The sequence below is a fragment of the Haplochromis burtoni genome, unplaced genomic scaffold (genome assembly GCF_018398535.1).
Source record: "Haplochromis burtoni strain Fernald_Lab_line unplaced genomic scaffold, NCSU_Asbu1 Contig_22, whole genome shotgun sequence".
In the NCBI taxonomy this organism is placed as follows: domain Eukaryota; kingdom Metazoa; phylum Chordata; class Actinopteri; order Cichliformes; family Cichlidae; genus Haplochromis; species Haplochromis burtoni.
In genome coordinates, this window is record NW_024582383.1 from 2,655,247 (window position 1) to 2,661,347 (window position 6,101).

Consider the following 6,101-nt stretch of genomic DNA (forward strand, 5'->3'; position numbering starts at 1 on the left):
AATTATCCCATTCCTTGACCAGCTTGACACAGAGGAAGGCCTTGTTCTCAGGTGGTCAACAAAACTAATCTGAAAATAGAGCCTCTATCCCAGGGAGAGTCTGAAAAAGGAGGAGCTGTGGGATACAAGTGGCACTTCACACAATTTGTACTTCCACTCTTACAGACTGAAAATCCTGCAAATATAAAACTACTTAAGCACAAATGCACTTGAAGCTAAATGCTAACACCAGCAGGCCGACTTAATGGCAATTGCATGTTGTCAACATATGGTTGACTCATTTGCCAGCTTCATTTTGCATGTTGGAACACCATATTCAAAAAATCATGAAATCCAAAGAATTGGCATTTATAATAAATCCTTTTTAAAATGTATAAATGTTAATAATGTGTGATGATGCTTGTGAAAGGTTTTGTTGAGGTTAGCCCACCCGTTAAGGACGAGGATACACTACGATTGTTAGTTACAGTGAAATGGGAAGGCGGAGCGTGCTAGCTAGCTTGATTTGCAGACTACAAAAATACTAGAAGTCCAGAAAACTTTCTACACGCAAGAATAACCACAGAAAACTAATGAGTCACCAGTTTGCAGACAGAGTGACTCACAGTGACTCAGAAAGTGGCATTCTTTGTCAAGAATGTTGTTGGTGAAATTACCCATAGGCGTGCTTACAGTATGATAAATATGCCTTTCAAAGTTGTTGTATTTGCCATTTTAACCATACACAGCATTAAAGAGGGATTTAGTTACCATGGCATCACCAGTTGGTTCTCAGGTCACATTTTGATGAGGTGACACCAATGACATGTGAAGCTACAAGTTCACTGGCGTGTTGTTCCTCATCTCTGATGCCTAGAATACCCCAATTTTACAAAATAAACTTCATGTTTTGTGCAGTATGACCCAAAATGAGGGCATGACTCCTCAGTAAAGTGGTTACAGATGTCTTTGCAGAGGGCTGTTTGCCTGTAGATACTATAGGACTGTAGGTCTTTTTGCAACCACCCCTGGTGGCCTGTAAAAAGAATGGTTTAAGTCACTTTCATGCTGGCTTCACGTGTCAGACCCAGAAGCTAAGTCTGTGTTTTATGTGAATTAATTTAATATGAAAGGACAAGAGGCCTCAAGTGGCCGCTAAAGCAAATGCAGTTTTCAGCATTGGTTTGGCTTGATAACAATATCGTGGTGATTGGGGGGAAAATAATTAGGTGATCCTCTAGGCATAATATAATCCTGTCACAAGTTAAATCGCAATCAATACGTACGATTTTAAAAGGTATCTGCACGACAGTTTTTCAAAGAGATGAACCTAAATACGCCCGGTCAAATTTTCACAAGGACATATCCAGTTATTACTGATGTATTTCATCTGAAAACAAACACCCCTCGCTGTCACATTCCAGCTTAAGAGATTAAAAAAACTGGGTTCGGCATGCATTTACATGAACAATCTCAAGTTTGGGATACTTGTCCTTCCCTCTTTAGTATTTTCTTTTCATGTCTCTCGCAAACCAAGGACTGATAACATTTTCAAGTAAGAATAATATTCGGCATGATAATCCCAACACTGGACATCAATATCCTCAGAGCAGTCTGAATAGCTGACATTCTTTGGATGAACCAGACTCTACAAACTTTTGTTTGTTTACTCATGTCCAGTGGGAGTCTTAATTTTCTCTCTGTTGATAATATAATCAAAAGAACAGCCAACACAATACCTTTGGACATGAGAGGGGCCTGCAGATCCAGTAGTGCTGAGGCGGCAGCCAGCCAGCCATAACAACATCAAACGGCCCCCAGCCTCCAGCGTTTACACAGAGCCAAGATCCTGGACCAAACTATGATTGCTTGTTCTTTTTAAGATAAGAATGCAGACAAGCTTGAAGGTTATTGCGAACAATATGCACAGGTATGAAGCGGCCGTAGCAGTAAAAGTGGCTGGATCGTATCAAACAAATAGAAAGAAAGTGGTACTTAAGGTCAGATGAGGATTATTGGATTCCTTAGATCAGAATTTGCGATCTTGTCTTGCAGGAAATGGTGGAAACAAAAAACAGACGACATTCTCGTTTATATGTTTGATTTAAAAAAAAGTGTGTTTTAAAGTAGAAACCATTACAGTGTTTTCTAGCCAGTCTATGTATGTCGTACTTTAGTTCTCTAAAGAAAAAGGCCAGAAAGAATGGTGGGAATTATTTTGGAAGCTGTCATTGATCACCATCTGCTGGTCATCATTTGTAAGTACACAGGCCTTATTAATTCAGCCTGAACTGCAGCAGTCCTGGATATAACGCTTTGTTTGTAGCCTAATAAATGACCTAATATTTGAAAGAATAAAGAGAATTTTTTAAAAGCTATTTATGTTTTATTTAATTATTATTTTATTATTTATAAAAATAATTATTATTATTATTTATATAATAATAATAATAATAATAATATTTTCTATTATTATTTTATTATTTATTTTCATGATTTTAGGACTTTGTTTGGTATTTATGAATTCGAGCCATGTGAATAAGAACGCTTTAGAGTTCTCTAAAATCCAAGTAAATCCTTCCATAGGAAGGAACCTCCAGGTTAGACTGTAGTAACTCTCTTTACTTTGGTCTCCAAGCCATCGCTCTTCGTAGGCTACAGCTTGTTCCGAATGCTGCGGCTCACCTTCTTACTGGAGCTAGAAAATTAGATTATATCACTCCAGCTCTTGTTGATTCACATTGGTTAAATATCGCATTGAGTTTAAGATTTTGCTACTCACTTTTAAAATTCTGAATAATATTGCGCCCAGTTATCTCACTGATCTCCTCAATCTGTACACTCCTTGCCGAGCGTTAAGATCATCAGGTCAGTTACTCCTGGCCCAACCTAAGTTTAGGCTGAAGACCAGACGCGATCATGCCTTTGCTTCAGCTGCACCTTTGGATGTTCGATACCTATTTTACTTAACTCTTCTGGTCTATTAGTGCCTCCTTTCCGTCTGTGCTGGTGCTAGTGCCCAATCTGTACTTTCTTAATTGATTTGTGTTGATTTTCTGTATTATTGTGAAGCACTTTGGTGTGCCTTTGTGTTTTTAAATGTGCTATATAATAAAACTGTATTGTATTGTATAGGAATTAAGAGGGTAAATATCAGCCATGTGGTGCCAATTAAATGCACTTGTATAAAAGTAGAGGTTTTGCTGGACTGGAGCACTCAGGTGTGTTAACAAAATGACAAAATCTTCAGACTGTGCAATTCTCAGAGAAGGAAAGAAAGAACGTCATAAGGTGCCATAGCTTAGGTTTTGAAGTTGCATCTTAACAAACAACAAGACTTGAAAAAAATATACAAATGAGGCCAATGTGGAGATGTTTTGTCATTAATGCAGGGCACCACGTCTGGTGAAAACCAAAGACAGCATATCTGCAGAAACACCGTGGTGGAGGGGTGATGATTTGGGTTTGGTTTGAGCCCTGCAACCACTGATTCAACCATGAACTCTGTATACTAAAGTATTCTAGAGTCTAATGTGAGGCCAATCTGTCTGTAAGATAACGGTTGGCTGAAACCGGGTCATACAGCAGAACACCAACCTCAAGCACAGCAGCAAATCTTCAACAGAATGGCTGAAAAAGGATCAAGGTGATGCAGTGGCCCAAAGTCCAGACCTCAATCTGACTGAAAAACCTTGGCAGGGCTTTAAAAGAACCTGAGTGAACTGAAGCAACATACAGAAAACAATAACTTAAAGTTATGCTATAAGTTACAGAATCACAGGGAGTACTTAGCTGCACAGAGTCCAGCCTGAAAGCTTTCTTTCTGACAGGAGTCCATATAAGAAAACATTTTAATATCATGACAGGGAGATGAAAAAGTCATATCTATGAAGCTTAAACCACTAAATGAAATTTAAAATAAAATAATTTAAACAAATAAAATGTATTTTGCGGCTAAATGTTTTAGCTTACAGTCGGCAGGTGATGTATATAAACTGCTGGCCTGTTCTAGAAATCACATTTCACTTAAATCTTTTTGAAATAAGTGACCTAAAAAAAAGATCCACATAAATCAGAAACCATAGTGTATTAAACCGCCTTAGATTTTCACACTGGTGAATTCACCCAGCACACTGTTACTAAAAAGCAATCAACAACTCGGCTTAGCATGTCAAAATAATCCCACAGTGTGCGTATATATCACCACCCACGTCTGGAGATAATAATCATGGATCTCCTCTTCTAGCTTTGTGTCAGCCTAATCACATGGATCACAATACTGGGTCCTATAAATAGGATGCTGCACAGGCTCATGCTGCTGGGACTGAGAGAGAAGAAATCAGTTTAGGAGAGTTAAAGTAACAGTTTATACGCTCACTTAGTCACAGCCTTTCAGCCCGCTTAAGCACCGCGCAGTGTGCTTAATGCTCAGCCAGCACATTTACACGAGCGAACATAAGTGCGCATTTGAGTCACAATGCCCATTCGCGTCACTCAGCGCGTCGCTTCTGTACGCGTGTCTTCATCACATCTACGTGAGATTCTGTGCTGACTCAAGCAATTACCCGGCGCTGGTGGAAATGAGTGTAATCGCATGAACCGAGGGAGTATTTCCCGCTTCGCCAGCAGAGGGGAAAGGGCAGGCGGGATCTGATGTGTGAAGCACATCTATCTCTGTAATAAGCACAAAATTGATCCTGTTTTATGTTTCGAAGGAATTCCCTGCCTTTCCCCCATTTACAGTTTGTTTTAAAAGTTGTGATGAGTCAAAACTGCATCTGCGTCACATCGTGCGCTGAAGTTTACAGGGCGCGGTGCCACACAAGCCTGCTCCTGCTAAACTTTCTTTTGGTGCATTAATTCAATTCATATGGCTCATGGGGTGACCTAACATACGTATTCTAAGGAAGCACTTTTGCGGCATAGCCTACATTCATCTTAGAAATTCTGTTATTAATTACATTTTTATTATTGTTGGTTATGGTCATGGTATTTACAACATAAAAATAATTACAATAAAAACAGCTTTCTTTTCCTTGTTGACATTTCATGGGTTCATATTTTCCAGCCAAGTGTTTTATAGCAATGTTGATTCGTATTAGTAGATTAAGAGCTCTTGCAAATTAAAAATTTCTGTTTTCAAATTCCCAGCATTCAAGGGGATAAGAGCACAACATTTCCATGCGGTTTGAGAGCAAGTTTGCCTCATCATGGACCGTGTACGAGCATTTCACAGGAAAATCGTCTTCAGAACCTCAGTTGTTCAAGAAAATAACTGATGTCAGAAGTGGGATTCGAACCCACGCCTCCAGGGGAGACTGCGACCTGAACGCAGCGCCTTAGACCGCTCGGCCATCCTGACGTTGAGTTACCCTAAAATCAGATTCCCTTCTGACTGTGACTGAGTCCATCGACCCATCTACTATTGTTTGGTATGTTTCATAGCTGTAATAATGATGCTTATGTACAGTACAGCTTCATGCAGGCGATGACTCTTGCTTGTGTTACTCAGAAATTTAGGCTCGCCAGATTAGAAATTGAACCAATTTTCGAGAGTCGGAGACAGGGGTCGCTGTTGGATCGTATTTCTAATGCTATAACATGAAATTATATCAAGCCCAAGCCTTCTGTTTTCATTAGCGCTTTATGTAACCGAGGGATTATTTATGATTATTATTACTCAAAGTACCTCAGTCTTTTTCAGTCAAGCATGTAGGTTTTGATCTGTGAATATTAATATGCCATTTTAATTATGATGACTCGGAAGTTAAATGTCTTAAACTGTTTATAAGACGATTATAGCGTTTACCTAGTGATAACTATTGTGACTATTCATTTAATATTGATGTAGCATGAGAAATCTGTTTTGCTCGTCGTGGTAACACTACGTAGTTGACGAACAACAAAAAAGCCAGCTAATAATTGAACCTGTACAATTTGAGTTAAGCTAATCAGAATCAGAATCAGAAAGGGTTTTATTGCCAAATGTTGAGCAGGTTTACAACATTAGGAAATTGCTGCGGTGCTTCAGTGCAAACATACTGTCATAAATTACGCTTAAATAGACATGAAAATAAAAATAAGAATAAGAATTAAAAGTGCTAAGTAGATAGATATATACA

The 6,101-nt window shown here is 38.8% G+C and overlaps 1 protein-coding gene and 1 non-coding gene across 2 annotated transcripts in view; one reads left to right on the forward strand and one right to left on the reverse strand.

Moving 5' to 3' along the window:
* LOC102311938 (zinc finger protein 135) overlaps nucleotides 1–6,101 on the forward strand; it is a 35,917-nt gene that overhangs the window by 25,420 nt on the left and 4,396 nt on the right. The window lies entirely within an intron of this gene.
* On the reverse strand, nucleotides 5,259–5,341 carry trnal-cag. Its single transcript has one exon. It is a non-coding gene; the product is annotated as a tRNA-Leu (tRNA).